Source organism: Hylobates moloch, unplaced genomic scaffold, assembly GCF_009828535.3.
Source record: "Hylobates moloch isolate HMO894 unplaced genomic scaffold, HMol_V3 SCAFFOLD_8, whole genome shotgun sequence".
NCBI classification, from domain to species: domain Eukaryota; kingdom Metazoa; phylum Chordata; class Mammalia; order Primates; family Hylobatidae; genus Hylobates; species Hylobates moloch.
Window position 1 is genome coordinate 104,511,009 of NW_026652283.1, and position 17,611 is coordinate 104,528,619.

The 17,611-nt window shown below is 40.2% G+C and overlaps 1 protein-coding gene across 2 annotated transcripts in view; it reads right to left on the reverse strand.

Annotated features, from left to right (window-relative positions):
• Positions 1-15,275, reverse strand: part of RARB (retinoic acid receptor beta) — a 776,321-nt gene extending 761,046 nt beyond the window's left edge. The window contains exon 1 of one of the 2 annotated variants that reach the window (XM_058441891.1): positions 15,193-15,275. The gene's annotated coding sequence lies outside the window, so the exon portion shown is untranslated. The remainder of the gene's footprint in view (positions 1-15,192) is intronic. The other variant, XM_058441890.1, reaches the window with a different exon arrangement.
• Between the last annotated feature and the right edge of the window lie 2,336 nt (positions 15,276-17,611).

The following is a 17,611-nucleotide window of genomic DNA, read 5'->3' on the forward strand; positions in this document are numbered from 1 at the left end:
ATTCATTTCCCAAATCATCAAGGGCCTGCAGTTTTGTTTCTCACAGACCTCAAGGCAGCAAGTTCTCTCCAGCAATTTCATCTTGCTCTGGGTAATACCTGCTCCCCGGTTTTTTCCCACTGCAATCACATCCTATGCCAGCCTGGGAACCAACAACTTGGAAATTTGAAACCGATAAAGATTTTGAGACATTAACAGGTTAGTTGCAGATGTGGGAAAATTATAATCCTGGTGCAGTGCCATTGTACCTACTCTTTGCCTCTTATGAGCAAGAAAGACTATCACCAAGAGAAAACTGTTCCCAAAGCATTGTGGCACCAGCCTTGCCAGGCAGGGAAAAGAAAGAAAGAAAAGTGCTCCCAGGCCTTTGTTCGGGCTGCACACATGTGACAGCTTTCAGAACCTCAGCAGATCTTCTGGCAAGAACGGCAGAGAGCAAACCCCTCCTCCCCAGTGGGCAAGGGTAATGCCTCCTGGCAAAGACCTCTAGCACATCCATCTCTCTCCAGGCCCTTCTAGGGCTGCTGTGCATCTGCAGAACAGATGGGAGAGTCTGCTTGTCTGACTGTTGGCTGTTTTATTTCACTCAATAAACATTTATTGAGGATCTACTTGTGCCAAGCCCTAGGCTGAGGGATGTTCTATTGCTGTGTGTGCAAGTGAGCATGCATTGACCAAGGTACAAGTGCTGAGAGAATGTGTGTGTGTGTGTGTGTGTGTGTGTGTACCCTCAAATCACCAAAACGACAAAAGAATGGTGAAAAGGAATGGACCACCAACAGCACAGCTGATCGACTTTGTCATAGTAGAAATGTCATGGTCTATCTCAGTGCTTCTCAAACTTGGCTGTGCACACGAATCACCTGGGTATCTTGTTAAATTGCAGATTTCAGTGCAGCAGGTCTGCGGTTGGGCCCTAGATTCTGCATTCCTGATGGGCTCCCAAATGATGCTGATGCTGCTCATCGGGGACCATAGAGTAGTAAAAGGCTCATCTAACTTTCTTGCTGATCTGATATATTAGTTTGATGCTGTGTGGGCTGGCAGGAGATATATATTTGATTCAAATCTATATGAGGGAAACGAGTGTATGGAACTCACTTTAAAATGGACCCAGAATGTGCCAGGTACTTTGTCTATGTAAATTCAACTAATTCTCACAGGTCGGTGATGTTACATCTCTTTTACAGTTGAGAAAATGTAAATTCAGGGCAATGAAGTAACTTTTCTGAGGTCCCACAGCTAGTAAGTATTAAAGATAAGATCTGAAATTAAGTCTCCCTGTCTTTTAAAATTAATGTTTTATCTACCTCCCTAAGGGGTCTCTTCATCCATTTAAGTTGGTTCCTGTCTGGAAGAGATAGTCTGAAACACCACAGATTTTGGACTGGGAGCTGCCGTCACATAGCCCGTTGACAGTCGGTGAAACCTAATATGGAATTCTCTGCTCAGCAGCATTGCTCAATTAATCCAATTTTTAAAGCATGGTTATCATTAAAACCTCTAGGTGAATGTTAAAAAAAAATACTGTATTCGCTGGTTTTCCCTTTCTGGTAATGATCTGACAGCAGTGAACAGGTATCAGTATCAAGAAGGTGATGGATTTCTGTCATGTCAGAGCAAAGGAAGTAATAATAATAAAGGCCAAAGGTGAGATCTCTGCCACTCTGAGAAGAAATTCTGTGAGGACTGTTTACCAGGAGCCATGGGTTCAGCCCGTCAGTCTCCAGAGAATGAACATGTGACTATTGTTATGCGGCCCAGCCAAGTATTCAAAGTATATTGGGTTTCATGGTTAAAGAATTATGTTTATTGTTTCCTCTAATCAATTTTACTTCACAAAATAAAGAGTGATATATCACTCTTAAGTTCTCAGAAGAAAGGAGTGTCAGAAACCTTACAAATAAAGTATGTGTTAAAGAAAATGGGTATGGAGTGGGCTCTGAACTGAAGAGAGGATATATGGCCCACTCTTTAAGCTCATAGGAAATTGTGACCTCGAAAAAGTACCCATGATTTCTCAAGAGAACTATTACTTAACAAAATCTCCACAATAACAATGAATAACGGCCTGCCAAAGAATATAAATAGAAAAGGATTTAATATATATCCCATAGTTATGAGATTATTGGCCAAGGAAGTCTTGTGCTAATAAGATCACTCCCTCAACCCCCAAATCAAATTCCTCACAAAATCATATTCATATTACTAACCTTTATGAGGAGAGAAGATAATCCTCTATAATTTTCAGCCCAATTGGCATTTATTTTTCTATAAAGGAAATAAAGAAATCAAAACGATAGAATAATTCCATTTTGAAGTAGTTTTTAACGTGCTGACCTAACTATAGCTTTGAATTTATAATGGAGTAGTTTATATGTTTTATATCTAAAGACAATGAATCTCTGATAAAACCCGAAAAATGAAAATAACCTGAATTATTTTCTATCACTTGCTTATTTCCATAACTCTAGCCTGTCTTGGGCAGTTCTCAGTCTTTTCCCTCCCTACTTCATTCTATTACTCTCAGGAATGTTGCTCAATAGAAAATTGAACCAACAAAAATGGAGAATTCTTAATGCATCATTAGGTCTTTGGAGCATGTAAATAGACTGCATCAATTAAAGGGGTCCAGGAATATATTTTCTGTCTTCTAATTATTAAAACTAAAAAGAAGGCATTTCTCAATAGGTTCTTTCATATTTAATTTTATTAGTTCTATGTAATTATATTTAAGATGAAGGATATAAAGTTCACTAAATAGCATTAATAAATGTAAAATAATAATTTCTAAAATGTGTGTAGTGTGTATGCACTATTTTTAAACCTTGCACATCCATTATTCTTCATAGATACACAACCGCTGCTTATAATTATGAAATATGTTTGCTAATTATTTCATTAGTAGTAAACCAGTTTTATTAGTTATTATTTGTTATTACATTAGAGACATTTTTAAAAGACTATTAGGATTAGAATTATATAATGAATTTGCCTTCTGTTGGTCTACTTTTTACTAATCTAAAATATCAAATGGACAGAATAGTATTCAATTTCGATACAGGAGTTACTATAAACATGGTTTCATTTTTCCCCCTTGAAACAGAATTCTCAACATGACCTTTCTATATATGGGATTTCAAAACTGCAACACACTGTCTGTAATATCCTAAATTGAACAAGGACTTCCTGGTCCACTACAGCAGTTTGAGTAATGGTTACATCTAAGCAGCAGTTCTGACCAATTACAAGCACATGGTCATGGGCCGTGACTGAAGAGCAGGGTTTGTGTATGTACGATCCATGTTGATACTATTTCTGGGGCTATAACAGGTAAACTCCTTTCTCCTAGTTAGATTTTGAAATCTTATGTAATATTTTTGAGATAACACCTTAGGTGGGAAAAATGGGAAAACGTCCATGGAATTGTTGAATTGAGTATATAATAAAGTTCAAGAAAGCAAATGGGGAAATATTTGGTTTTGATTGATGGTTTTTGTGTTTTACAGCATCTCCTGGACACTTATCTCCAGCTAAAAAATACTTTAATGATATTTCAATTAGGATGTCTTTCTGTACTCTGTCTCCACACTACTGCCCCATTGATCTCCAAAATACTGTGCAAAACCCCTGATCATATGTGAATCACAGTGCATTCTGGCATTTGTCTTCCTAGCTAGAACATAACTTTCAAGAAGCTAGGTGCTATGTGTGTGTGTTTCTTTTGTTTTTAGCCCCTACATCTAGTATATCTGGAAAAGGATAGATGTCCAGTAAACTTTTATTAAGTGATTTGGAAGTGGTTGTGCTCAATGTTATCTTTACATTTGTGCTCCAAGTCATCTTTGCATTTTTTTTTACTCTTACTCATGCCTAAATAAAGAAAACGGTTCTGTAGGGGCAACATCAAATACTAACCATTTACATTCCAACACTATAAAAGACATTTACATACATTGTTTCAGGCAACCCTTTCAAGCCCATGAGTTAGGAAACTTGGTTTTATATGTCATACAAAAGAAATCTAAAGCTCAGAGAACTTACGTATCTTTTCCATATACATGGTTTAGCTGGAATGTTGTGAAAGCAATACTTGCATCAGGTCCTTAGGCATCAAGTCCAAAACTGTCGCTACGAACCCACAGCAACCTTCATTCCTTGCTGGGCATTTCTGGGGAAAACCCTCCATCCACCTCAACTAAGGGGGCAATAGACAGAGAAGCAATGAAGGATCAACTGATTCAAATTCTAACTATCCTGTGCCTTTACACCTTCGCAGCTCCATTTAATAAGTGACAGATAAATATTGATCCCATCTAGGCAGTTACAAGTCTGTTATTTTTAAATCCACAGCATAAGACTTGATGGTGGTTGATAAGATGCCAGGTGTCCAGATCTAGAATCTTGTTACAAGAACCATAGCAGTAATACTTAAGTGCTTTAAAAGTATCATCCATTTAATCTTCACAACAGCCTCTGAATTAGGTGCTAATTATATCATTCTGCAGGTGAGAAAACCTAGACTCAGAAAAGTGAAATAATCTTGCTGGAGGTCATTTATCTGGTGAGTGGTAGAGCCCTAACTCAAAGTCTCATTAGTTTGAGTCATAGAGCTATGCTCTCAGCTATGATACCATCCAATCCCCTGCTCCCACTCAGTTGGAGACATTTTCTAAAACCTTATGAACCTCAAACTCGATCTGCAGGATAAATTTTTCAAGCCTCTTCATGCACTTTGATTCATTCTTTTAAAATTATTTTTAAATTAGTACGCATTTTAAAAGGATATTCTCTCTCTAGTTCTAAACACAAGTGTAATTTTGTGACAATCTGGATTTGTGCTTCAATTATCCAAACTGTTTCTTCCCCCACCACACTTTTTTTTTTTTTTTTTTTTTTTTTTTTTGAGACAGCATCTTGCTCTGTAGCCCAGGCTGGAGTGCAGTGGCATCTCGGCTCACTGCAACCTCTGCCCCTGGTGTCAAGACATCCTCCCACCTCAGCCTCCCGGGTAGCTGGGACCACAGATATGCACCGCCATACCCAGCTAACTTCTGTAATTTTTTTTTTTTTTTTTCAGAGATAGGGTTTCTCCATGTTGCCCAGGCTGGTCTCGAACTCCTGGGTTCAAGCAGTCCTCTCACCTCAGCCTCCCAAAGTGTCGGGATCATAGGCATGAGCCACCATGCCTGGCTTCCTTCCCATTTTTTTCAAATTCAGTAGATAATTCATCACAATTTATCCTTATCCCTTTTACTTGTGGAAACCTAAACCTAAAAAGTATAAATCAAGAGAAAAAGTGGTATTCTAGGCACTCAAATAAGGTTAAACACTCAAGAACAGCATTACAGCAGTATCTTCCTTACTTTTTTGTTTATATTTTTTACTATGGATTAACAAAAGTAGACCACTGAAGTTGCATGCACTTTTACTTCTGAAAGCTGAAGCCACAAACTTCCCAGTCTTACTATTTTGGAGTAAATTAGTATCTTTGTCAATGCCAATTCCTAAATTGAGTATTTTCTATCATATTAAATACTTTTTTACTCAAATATGTACTTTAGTCCATATGACTAAAACCATAAATTGCTAACCGGCAGCCCACGAGCCAAATTTTATCCCATAATATATTAGGTTTTGGTGCTTCTTTTGTTTTTAATTTTGATTTAGCTGGCATTAAAAAAAAAAAACAAACAACCTGGAGATTTTACACAGATTTCCAGAGTCACATAAGAATTCAGATTTCTAAACCCTCATATAATTTATCATTACTAGGCTGAAATTGCTCCAAAGTAAACAAATGCCTGTAGCTGAGTTAGGGCTGCCCTCTTTCATGTTCTTAATCCATACTGCTATTGCCATTTATTATTGCTACCTCCCTTCTTGACTCCTGACTCCTGAAGGCATTTGAATGTTCCATCCCAGTACATGAAGTATTCTTTGTTTATTTAAGCTTACTTTTTGGAGGCCACATCTCATAAAATTAAATAAACTATTTCTGTTTTGTTTAATACCATGGCTATCTTTACTCTGCAGTAGCTTTATTACAGGATGTACTAGAAGATCATTGCCTTTTCCTTTGCCAAACGCTTATAGCTTTCCAATATACTTGTCAAGCTATAGTGTCTGATAGTTTTTAGGTTATCTGGTCTATCTCAGTTGACAACCATATCATCAGAGGTAGACTTCATGGGCCCTGGTAAGCAAAATTCTGACCATGCTATCTGTCACTCTGCTATCGCTCCTGTGAATATGTTACCTTTCATGGCAAAAGAAATTTTTCAGATGTAATTAAAGTTACTCATCAATTGACCTTAAAAAAGGAGATATTATCCTGGATTATCTAATCACACAAGCCTTTAAAAAGCTGAGAACTTTATCTGGGTGCAAGTAGAAGAGATGTAGGAAAAGTGGAAGTCAGAGAAATTGAAAGTACAAGGACTCACTGTTGCTGACTTTGAAGAAGGATAGAGCCAAAGAATGACTCTAAAAGTCGAGAATGATCCTCAGCCAACAGCCAGCAAGGAAACAGGGACTTCAGTCTTAGAACCACACGGAACTGAATTCAGTCAACAACTTGAACAAATCTGAAGGAAAAATCTTCTCTTAATCCTCTAGATAAAAGTTCAGGGCAGCTGATGCCTTGATTTTTGGCCTGGTAAGCCTGCCTGGACTTCTGACTTATGGAGAGAGTGACATAGTGAATGTGTGATGTTTTCAGCCACGAATTTTGTGTTAATGTGTTAAGGCAGTGATAGAAAACTAATACAGGCTTCATGGCCACTGATGACCCTAATGAGTAATATCAGAAAAGCTCAGAATGCTTCATTCACAGCAATCATTGTTTCCTTTTTGGTGTGACTTTGTCATTAATCATTTATGTTTCCAAGCCAATTCTGGTGATTTAGAGCCTGTACTAGTTTTCGATCTGTGCCATAACAAAATTAACACAAACAGAAAATAAGAGGGCCAAAATCAGTACTGAGAAAATAAACTGAATACTATGAAAATCACATAGAATCTGAACCTCTTCAATTTAAATGTTTCAGCACTATCTCTTTTAACTGTAACATTGAATATATTCATATGTGAAGCAAGCAAAAAGCTATCTACTCTAAGTTTTACTTCTTTATTAAATTATCAAAAGAAAACTACAATTGTCATTGTAACAGTGAAACATTTAATACAGTTCTAAAATTAAATGCAGAACACTTTTACAGAAGCCATCAATTTGGGATCTTATTTGTCAAACTCTGTTTTTCAAACAATATTTTAGTAATAAGCCTTATTTCACTAGTGGAAAAATCTTAAGGAAGACAAGACTATATATTCACTCAACACAAGACTGTTTAAACTTTACTCACCTCTGTGATCTCTACCAGTTGCAGATGACCACATTATTCATGGTTTAATAGCAGGAAGATGTGGGATCTGCAAGTAAAGTTTTCTCAGCCTTGGATATTACTTGGCTAACTCAAGTCATTCATTCATTCAGCAAAGGAGGCCAATGGATAAGGTCAAAGAGGTAAACTATATGATCAGGTTTTCTTCATAGGATATGTTGCTATCTGAAATTATCATATTATTTGTCTAATTTATTGTGATATATGTCTCCCAATAGAACGTCAGCCCCAAAGGGCTGGTAAATTTGCCTTCCTGTTTATTGATGGACATCCAACCTTTAGATTTGTAGATGCTCAACAAATACTTATGAAATAAATACACATATAAATGATAAAAAATCTAGGTCAGCATCCAGAAGTTCTGAGATACTACTGTTATTCACATTCTCTAATTTGTTTCTGTCCTTCTTTTTCCTAACATGAATTTCTCCAAAGTATCTTCATTAAAATGGTAAATCCTCTCCTTCTGCATTTATTCAACAGACACTATTGAGCACCCTGGATATTCCCTGTCTTGCTCAAGAATCATTTACTCATTCATTTATTGATTTATTCAACAAAGGAGGCCAAGGATGAGGTCAGAGAGATAACAGGAGCCAGATCATAAAGAGCTTGGTAGGACACTATAAGGTCTTGGGATCTAGTAAGAGTGAGATGGGAAGCCATTTGGAGGATGCTGACGCAATAAATGTCAAACTCTGATTAACATTTTATTAAGGCCAATGTAGCTATTATGTGAGGCAAGGGTAGAAACAGGATGTCCAGTCATGAAGCTGTTGGAATACTCTCATGTTTTTTGACTGCCAGCGTTTTCATGTAATTCAAACTGGGTTCTTGAATAAACTTTGCTAGAAAACAGGAGTCATATTTGAAACCCTTAAAAGACACACAGCATTGATTGCCAGCTGTCCTCTCTTATATCCAGTCGGTTGCCACGTACAGGATCCTGGGACATTGCTGCTGCAAATAATTAGAGACCCAATTCCAATTGCCTCCATTCACAAAAGAGGAGATTTTGCTTTGCTCATTCCTTGGTGGTCAAGGTTCATTTCCTTTACACAATGCTGTCTTATTTCTCTTCTGCTCAGATCTAGCATAATCCACATTCACTCTCTCAAAAGACAAACTATATCATGCTTACCTAAAAATATTAAAGTGCATTGTCCTGAAAGAGAACACAGACCATTTGCAGAGAGCCACTCAAGTCTCTTCCAAAGCCCATGATGCTTAGGTCATCCCAGACTGAAAATCCCACTTGTTTTCAGGCTTCCCCAGTAACCACATTGAAGAGACAGTCTATGGTGAATTGCCTCTATCATGCTTTCTTGTGAAGGATCTAACCTTAAGATGGACTCAACTGACCTATATAACTTGAGCCCCCGGGGCCAGTGAATGCAACTTTCACTACCCATTGTTTCTTTGAGGTGTGTCCATATTAATGTAGATACTGTGGCTTCTGGGCAACTCGACAGCGCTCTATCATTATGAATATATTCATAGATATAGAACCTGGCTGTTACTGGGGAGGTGCCCAACTACAGACTACAGAATAAAGAACAGCAGTTAAGAGGATCTGAATTGCCACTCCCATGCTTTTGGTTCTGCAACCTTTGTTCCAGTCATTTAACCTTGTTAAGGCTGTTTCTTTACCTATAATATTAGTCTACTGGGTGTAAGTAATAAATGCGATAACATGTGCCAAGCTTTTAGTACAGAGTCTGGCACATAGCACTCAATCAATATTAGTAAATCATCATTTAAAAGCCATTATTCTAATTTTCACCATCCCTGTGAAGATGGGCATGAATCTTCTAAAATGGTACCTGAATTCAGGAAGTTATTTGCTTGGCTTGCTACCTTTCTGCCACCTGCTTGTAAAAACAACAGTATTGGAAAAGGGGCATTCTAGAGCATGGTAGCATGGATCTACAGACACATTTCATCAGTTCTCTTTCTTCCATCTTTTCTATGTTTACTTATTGGCGTAGGTGAAACTGAGACAAGACTTTAAACTTCTTGATACAAGTTTGACATGATGAATGCTGAGACCACCAAGTACAAAAGGTAAGAGCAATGCTGTAGATTAAATCCTATAATGGCGGAAACAGCCAGGGCAAAACTCACACATATATTTTTATTTTGTTTGTTTTTGCTTATATAAGAGTGATGAAGAAAGACAATTTAAAAGGGAAAGGGACAGAAGAAGGGAAGAGAGAATGGAAAGGCAAAGCAGAAAGTGAAGAAAGAAAAAGGAAGAACTGGAGAAGATGAAAGAAATAAATAAGGGGAAAAAAGGAAAAAGGAAAGGAAGAAATAACAGGAAAAGGGAAAGTGACTATGAGACTGGTTCTACAGCCCAGAGCAATGCAAAAGCAAAAGCCAGGATCAGCACAAAAAGACTAACAGAGAATATAAAGTGGGCTTACAATTGAACAAATTCTTCTTGCAGTCCTGTGACTCTTCTGTGAAAAAAACTGCTTCTATCCCTAGAAAATTGAAACTTAGGTGTTTCTTGACCTTCGAGTCCAATGATACCACTGAATGATCACTTGACTCTTGTTTACATGATTACATTGACGTCATGACTGCTTTTTTGAGAGAGGTGAAACCTTTTACGTCTCAGATGTACCACATACAAAGTGAAGTGAACTCAAGGATGCCAGTTATGCTCAGAACAGTGGCTTCCTAGTGAGAGGGGAAGCCTGCTACAACAGTTTTGGGGTTGACATTGATGATACTTCTCACTCAAATATTTTGCTTTCATTTTTATTTTTTGTCAAAAAAATCTGTATACAACATTGAACATGCTTGATTCTCAGTCTCTTAAATATATTTCTAGGTTTTTTATTATATGTACTGTGCCGGCCAAGAGACAAAACAGGCTATTCAAGATTATGACTATTTAAATTTACTTTTTTTTAGTGGTAGAAATTAGTCTGATTTCATTTTCCTAAAATTAACAATCAAACATAGTACTGTGTTCCAAATTTGGCAAAAGTGAAATTCCATAATCTCTCGCTTTAGCATGGGATCCACCAAGCATATTTCTCAGCTCACAAAGGACTTCTACCTTGGAACATATCCAACCTCTTAGTATTAAATTGGAGAGTTACCATGAAAGGTATAAGCTCTTTCTTAATTGATGTTCAACCTCCTAACATTAGATTGTGTGAAACTTATATAATCTGCAAAATATAGCAAATCAGTTTATCTTTAAATAGTGATATTAGTCACACACATCTATCATGTCAGGACAAAAATAACAGGTGAAAGGTGATATTGGCCTGGACACTAGGGGTTATGATAGAGGTGAACAAAGGTGAGATACAAACAGGGGTATTAGTCCAAAATACTTATCAACTGGTATGGCCAGAGCACTGGCCAATCAGAACAAATGCAGACTATAATCCACCAATGCTGGCAGGTCTACCTGTGAGTATCAGGCACATGCCTACCTTGGGCACAGTGTCCATGATGAATAAAGAAATCTTTGAGGCAAAGGAATAAATCTAAGTTTCTGGACTGAACAATTAGTATGGTACTGTCATTTCCCCAAATGAGGAAGACTAAAGAGAATAATTTTAAGAAGTTGTTGGTAGTGATAACATAACCTTTAATTTGGGGTGTAAAATGTTAGATATGCTTGGGAAACGTCCAAATGGAGACGTTAAGTGGGTAATTGAACAGATATTGCTGAAGCTCAGAGGCCAGGAACGGATTAGAGACATAAATTGAATTGTTGTATGGATAAGACTTAAAACCATGAGAATGAAAGATATTACCTAAAGCGGAAGGTAGGGAGGGAAGACGAAGGCAATATAAAAAGATGGGCCAGAATATAGCCCTAGTGTTGGTAAGATGAAACCTTTATTTAGAGATGAGATCATGAAAGTGGAGCAGCTGGGAAATAATAAACCCTAAAGAGGAGAATTAAAGACATACAGTCTCACAGAAGCCACCAAAGTCACTGAAAGATGCCAACAGAATATACATTATGACAGAAAAGGGACGAGTCAGCTCTGTTCATTGCTCCAAGAACTTGAGTAAGAGTGCAGATCACTGCTCAGTAGTCACTGCCAACGTCAAGAGAAGTTGTTTTCATAAGCGGTGGAGGCAGAAGCCACACTGGAGGAGGACAGACAGTAAGGTAGAGAGGAGGTGAAGATTAGCATGTGCCGATTAACATGTGCAGACAAGCCTCACCAGAAGTTTGACAATGACACGGAGAAAAGAAATGAGATACGGGATGCTGAGAAGTATGGGATCCAGAGTTTGTTTTAAACACAGAAGACATTAAAAATATGTTGACATGTAATTGTTGTAACAACTCCGTGATTTAGGGAAGAGTTATTTCTCTCATTTATCAGATGAGAAAACTGAGGTTCAGAGAGGTTAAATAACTGGATCAGGTTCTCATAACTAGTAAGAAACAGAGCTGAAAGTTGAGTCTAGCCTATTTCATTCCCAAGTTCTAGCATAGGTGGACACTTCTCATATTTTATTGCATTTATTTTCCCACATAACTGCTTTCTCATTTTAACAATTTTATTTTTAATTGACATTAATTATATATTATATATATTATGGGACTCAATTTTTTCTAAGTACAGGGGATGAGTCTAACTCATCCTTGAATCCCCAGTACCTAGTACAATATCTGGTCATTAATAATGCATACTTAATAAATGCATGTGTCAGAAACGAATAAACAAATAAGTTTGTAGCCAACTAACTGCTAAGAAATTACCCCAATCTTACACAGTCACCAGGCTCCACTGTAATGAACAGCTCGCTTCCCACTTAAAAATGTTTTTTCTCTGTACTTGAAATATATACAAAGTCTTTATTCTCACATGGAATCTATTCTCAGGTAATACTGATTTCACTGTGCTGTTCCACATGATATCAGCATATTTGTATGGGAAGGAAAAGGGATATTCAATCACTGTGATATTTTATGAGCCTGGTAATAATACATAGATATTTTTAAACATTCATGTGCTTGATTGGTCCTTCTTAACCACATGTTTTGCTCAGCTGTTTTGCTGGCATTTTACTTTAGAGCCTTTTTAAAGCAGTTATTATTTTTTCCCTTTATCATATGAGTAAAGAAGTTTTCACAAATCTCCCTAAGGTTAAAACAATGCACAGTACTTTTAAAATGTGTGAATGCTGATGATTGTCTTAAGATGTTAATAACTTAAGTTTCTGCTGAAATAATTTTGTTTTGAACTTCTTCCAATAAACTCCTTCTCACTTTCAGAAAATTTAACCTTTAAAAGTCTGAATAGAAAAAAAGTTATTCAGATTAACAAAACTGCTTCATCACACAACGTGTAGCTCTTCAATTTCGTTTTGTTATGATTCGCTAGCGAAGAAGTTTAGGGTCTGTCCATCTCCTAATTACATATATATTGTTAAAGCTACCTGAGCCAAGTTAAATAAGGATGCCTAAAGTAGGGTAAATTTGCATTCTGATTATGTGCAACAGTTTCTAATCCCACGTTTTTTTTTTTTTTCTTCATGCTTAAGGTAAGAATTACCTACTAGTTTCCCCCGCCATATCTATAAGCATCATGTATTCTTTTGTCCAAGAAGGAATATACTATACAATTTAGCTATTCATTTATGCAAATGATAGTAAACAGAATTATAAAGACAGATAATAAACAGCAAATGAGGTTATTTTGTTTCACGCTTTATGTTGTCAGAGTTCTGAGCATGGTTTAGTGTTTTCTATTCATGACTTTATATTACCAAATTACTCCCTGATGGCGTCTCAGATGTGCTTTTGTCTGCAAATGAGAAGGAATAAAATACCAGGACATTAACGTTAAATTACAATCGTTAATGGCGTAAATACGAAAATAATTACTGCATCATACCATCAATTGTTATGTGTTCATTACTGAAGTTCTTGTAAAGCCTTCATTTTCTTGTTACAATTATTTTTTGCTTTATTTTTGTCTGGCTATTTTATAGCCCTGACAGTACTTTAGCAACATTCAGCAGTTACACAAGCCATTTAATCCGGCTCAAAGCTTCATTTAAACTTCATTTAGCTGCATTTTATTTGTGTGTATATGCCTTTTACTTCTTTCTGACAGTCAAAAGGTACTTCTGGAGTAGGTGCTGCAAAGATGTGTCAAAGGAGACTATCTACAACCAGCAATAAACTTCAGAGAGGGTTTTAGACTTACTTTAACATGGCTCGATAAGATACCCTTATTAAATAATCAAACTTATTGCACCCTCATCCTCTAAAATTTTAGCTTCAGGGCTCTTCTTCTTCTCCTACTTCTAGCACCTCTTTTTAAAATTAATTTATAAATCTGCGTCCAATCAGGCAAGATGCTTTTAAATCTCGGCTCTCGACTCTCTCCCATTCTGTTTCTTCTTCTCCGCTCCGCCTCACCTGTCTTTCTCCCGCTCCTCTTTCCTCTTCTCTCAGTGGTCCCTCCATAACTGGCAGGACAGGGAACCCCTCCAGATAGACGGACAGACAGACAGACAGGCACACCCCACACTCTGGCCGCCTGGTCCTGGAAGGGTCGTCCAAATGCACCCTTTTGTCTGCTCCACTCCGCAACCATCACTTCGCCTCTGCCTGCCTGCCTCGGGCGGGGAGTGTCAGGGAAACTCACCCCGCGCTGAGAGCTGGAAGGGGGCGGGGCGGAGGGGTGTGGAGGCACAGCGGGCGGTCCAGCACCCGCGCATCCTTAGCCACGGCGCGTACACACACACACGCACACACACAGACACACACACACACACGTCTTCTGTCACCTGTTCACTTTCAACGCCAGCTCTAGCTCTAGGTAAAACTTATCCCTCGTACCCATCCCCACCCCCACCTCCGGGAGTCCTCCTACAAGACATCGGCGTGCACACCTTTTTCAAAATATCTGGAGGGAGAAAAGTGCACACTGGGGCACACTACAATTACATAGATTCCTAGTACCTCTCTCTTCTCTGTTTTTCCGCCCATCGTCTCTACAATCACACACAGCCTCTTCCTACCAAAGCGCGCACACAGCAAGCACCGCTTCCCGGCTGACAGTCCAGGCTTGGAGCCTCAGCCTCCAGGGCTCCGTCCCTGGCCGGGTCCCTCTGCCCGGCGCCAAGCCCCTAGTACTCTCTCCAACTCCTGCCATGTGCAGCCTGGCGCTACCCGCTCCCTAGGCCCAGCCAATGCTCAAACTTTTTCTCGCCCTTTCTCCGGCCCCAAAGCATGCTGCAACCCAGAGGTCCGACACCCCGGCCCGGAGCTTAGAACCCCACAGGGGAATGGAGCGAGAACCCCTGCTCCCAAGGGCGCCAGGTCTCGCCGTGCCCAGCCCTAATGTGCGCAGGACAGCGCTGGACCCGGCAGGGATGCGAAGGGAGCCGGGGCGGATCCGGCTGGCAGGGGCAACTTGCCAGCGACTCCTGGGTTCACGCCCCCGGGGAGGGCGGGTTTGGCCTAATGAGAACAAAGCTGGAGTCCGGGGAGACTGTCAGACAGGCGCTAAGACAATAGCAATAAAGGGAACTTGGAAGAGGACTGCTGCGCAAAGTTGTCCGCGAGTCCAGATGTCCTGGGATCGGTCGCGGGCTCCCGCTGCAGACCCCCAACCCCCAGCCCCCGGCCCCGCGGCGGTACAAGCAAAATCCCTGCTAGGCAGCCGGTCCCTGGATGCCATGCAAATGCCCTGGTCTTCCAGACCCAGCTTGGGGCTCCGGGGACTCTCGGGACTTGGACAGCAGCCACCCAACAGGAAGACCCGCCAGCGCGCTCTCCTGGCTTTACCTTTCGGCGGGCTGCCTTGGAGTCCGCGGCGCGCCGCCCGCTGGCTGTGCCCTCAGCCCCTGCCGCCGCCGCTGAGAGCAGACAGCGGGAGCTCGGCTCGCTGCGCCCCGCCCCCGGGCTCCAGGCCCCGCCCCCGGGCGCCACGTCCCGCCTCTCCACGCTGGCCCGCAACCGCGCGGAGCCACGACGGCCCAGTGGGGTTTCCGCGTGAGCTCAGCCGGAGGCTGCGGCGGCCGCGGCTGCTACTGCTGCAACTGCTGCTGCTCTGGTTGCTGCCCCTGCCGCCTTCACCGCTGTGGCTGATGCATGCCACAGGCCAGCCAGGATGTCCCAAATTGCCAAGGGGTACCGCCACCCTCCTCCCCAACAAAAGAAAATGAACTCCAGAATAGGGCTACTCTGAGTGTGTTACATGCACCTGCAGCATCAGCATCACCTGGGGGCTTGCTAGAAATGCAAATTTCTGGGCTCTAACCCAGATCTAGTGAACCAAAATCTCTGGGGATGGGGCCCAGCATTGTGTATTTTATGAAGCTCTCAGGGAGATTCCAAGCACATCAAAGCTGGAGAAGCACCGCCAAGAGAACTAAGTGGCTGATGAGATGCATGCTCCCTCAGTCCTGAGACCCACGAGCCCACCCTGGCTGAGGGTTTAACTTGGCAGTGTTTGCAAAGCTCAAGAGTACTTGCCTGCGCCCTGAATGTCATTCATCTTGCTTTATTGACTGAGAAGTCTTTAGAGATAAACAGAGGGGGAATACATTTACTTCTGATCTGACAGCTCTAATGAGCTCAAAGAAGAATTATGTAAACATTATTAAGTGTAATAAACACGTGTCGGCATCAGGCAATCTTCTCTGGAGAAGGCTTGGCAAAAGCCGGCGTAAGCCAACGTTTTATTAATAATGTCTTTTTAACTTTATGTTGCCTGTGTAATAGGCCTTTGGCTTTGCTGTTGCCCAGACGGAAAATCATTACCCCAGTAATGGATGAGCCAGTTCAAAAGGAGAACCACTGGGATGCTGAGCACTTTCATTCATAAATGCTATGTATGAGACACAAGGGAAACCATCTTCTGCCAGTGTGCCATTTTAATTATCTAACTGGTGTACAGGTTTCTCGTTTCAACTTCCTAAGGCATCAACTACAGAAATAAAAGTTAGCCATTCACTCACCATTTGTAGTGAGTTCTCCTCACTTTTTCCCACTGTACTTTCCAGAACTTTGGACATTATTAAACATAGATGTTCCTAGACTTACAACAGGGTTACCTTCTGATAAATCCATTGTAAATGGAGAATACCAAAAATGCATTTAATACATATAACCTACTGAACATCAGAGCTTAGCCCAGTCAGAACACTTATAGTCGGTAGCCTACAGTGGGGCAGGATCATCTGGTAACACAGTCCACTGTAGAGTATCGGTGGTTTACCCTGGTGATTGCAAGGCTGCTGCTGCCGCTGCTGCCACTCAGCCTCTCTCTCAGGAGTATCCTACTGCTTTAGCACTATCATAAAGTCAAAAAATTTAAAAACCATAAGTTGAACCATCTTAAGTTAGGGACTGTCTGTACTGGAGGAATTGATGATCTATTGCCAGGGAAGAAAATGATGACACTGCCTTGACCTCCACTGCTAGCTCTAGGAATTGATTCTGGTTTTGAATATTTATTTGGGGTAGATGTAGAAGTTTGAATTGATTCTGGTTTTGAATATTTATTTGGGGTAGATGTAGAAGTTTGAAGTTCCGGTCCTCAAGAAAGCCTTGTCAAAGCCTTACTCTGGTGTCCAGAGCAAGTGAGTCTTCAAAAAAACCTCTTCTCTATCACCTTCGTGTTCCCCTCCTTCCTAAAAAATGTCAACCTGCTCCCAGCACCAAAAGTGTTACCATTTTAAGTAATGAAAAAGAAACATTATTATCAAGAAAATCAGTCCATCAAAGAATCCAAAACAGTTTGGCTTCTCTTCCCAAATTCCAAGAGTAATATATGTGGGAGAAAAGACTAGAAATCTGGAACCACAGTGCTTATTCTAGAAAGGATATAGAATAGGAATGAAAAGAAAGGCAAGGAAAGAATGAAGGAATAAAAGAAGGGACAGAAGGAGGCAGGAAGAAAGAAGGTAAGAAGAAATAGAAGGAAGGAGGAGAATGGGAGGAGAAAGGAAGGAAAAGAACATTAACTGCTACTAAGACTTTTGAAATTAGAAAGAAAATTGGAAAGAGATGGCAGGATTGATTGGGGCCAATGTAGCAGAGAGCTCCATGCTTATCCACCTGTATGTCAAGAGTAGGTTTCTCAGGTCAGTTTCCAAAGGAACAGACCCTGAGTAAGGATTCAAGTGATTTATTAAGGAAGTGTACATAGGAGAAATCAGTAAGAACATTGGGGAGAGTGGCAGGGGCAGCAGAACAGGAA